The following is a 1563-nucleotide window of genomic DNA, read 5'->3' on the forward strand; positions in this document are numbered from 1 at the left end:
TTACTAAGCGAACAATGTAATATTACGGAATTTGGGGTGCGAGGAGGTAAGAGGCAAAAGTAACAACTGTGTAAGAGGGGGGGGGGGCAAAAATTCCCCAAAAAGGTGTAAGATTCTATTGGAACAGGCCCTTTCCTTATGAAATGCCTCGGGAATCAAATTAAATGGCAGAAATACCAGACACCGAATTTCTCAAAAGACCAAATGCCAAGAGTCTGTTTTTCTAAGCTCAAAAGGACTCAACTTCAATGAGCTGGCCACGTCGTAAAAATGTCTGATTTCAGATTTCCAAAGGCAGTGTTCTATTCTGAACTGTCCTCATGGAAACGTAAGGTTGGCGCACAAACAAAAAAAAAGCGCTACAGGGACACCCTGAAAATGTCACTGCTTGACTTCAACATAAATTCTTCGACGTGGGAGAGTCTAGCTCTTGAAAGAAACAACTGAAGTGCAACATGGACAGCAAGAGGCTTCACGAAAAAGAAATGCTGAAACCAAGAGGGAAATCCGCAAACTGCGCACATCCACAAGTGGAAGCGGAGCCTTTAAATGTTCAAAATGTGGCGAAATTTTTCACAGACAGAATTGGTCTCATCGGCCACAGCAGAAGCCCCAGGCCTTATTAACCCTTAATTCTTCAAATGTTTCTATTTCGGTGGAGAGATATTGTCTGCGGACTGCAGATGTATTGGTCATCGTCAGACATTGACAGGCGAGCTATTTTTATTATTATAATGCTTCAGCGAACTTACTAGTTCCCGTAATTAAACTTTGAATTTTTTCTCCCTGTATCCAATCAAATTAATCTCAAACAGGGCCGAAAATGTCATTTTAAGAAAGTGGTAGCTTTTGTATTCAATGAAAGTGGCAAATCTCAATATAACTGGTTAAACCGTAAAAGCTAATAAATAATTTTACCGTACGTTCCTCTTTTAAATAATAGGGCGTTGGGCCGCCATTTCTGAACACTCAAAGCTCAGTTGTATCATGCTGAACCTCCGTGTGAATGACGTTGGCTCGAATTCTCAGATCAGCGTTTTTAAACTTCCATTGTTTAGAGATTTCTTCAAGGTCCCTTTCGACCTGGTTTGGTCTCAATGAAAATGGGGGTACGTCGAAAGTTCCGCATCCTAATACGGAATCGAAAGGATTGTTAAGCCGTACCATACCAATCAAAACTTTCCCCAAGTGACACCCAATAAGCTCCTCACGGATATCCTTTAACTATCCCTCGGATGTTATTTTCATTAATGTCTATAACATCAGATAGATTGGTTGTTTGGGCACCTCAAAGAAGTAGAAGGTAATCAATAATATCAGATATCAGAACCTTTGCATAAATCCAGTGACTCTTTCAAAATCAAATGAATAAGACATGTGCCCACATTCTGATAAAACGTATCCACAACGTTTCATGAGCACATTTTTAAGCAACACGTCCAACTGTTAATTCAGATCCATCTTAACGTACACATTATTCTGTTTTGGATTCCGGAACGTTTTTACTTTCATTTTATTTCTTTTTTTTAACGGTTTGCGGGTGAGGAAGGGGGGGGGGGTAAA

The sequence above is a fragment of the Aplysia californica genome, unplaced genomic scaffold (assembly GCF_000002075.1).
Source record: "Aplysia californica isolate F4 #8 unplaced genomic scaffold, AplCal3.0 scaffold00623, whole genome shotgun sequence".
Lineage (NCBI taxonomy): Eukaryota > Metazoa > Mollusca > Gastropoda > Aplysiida > Aplysiidae > Aplysia > Aplysia californica.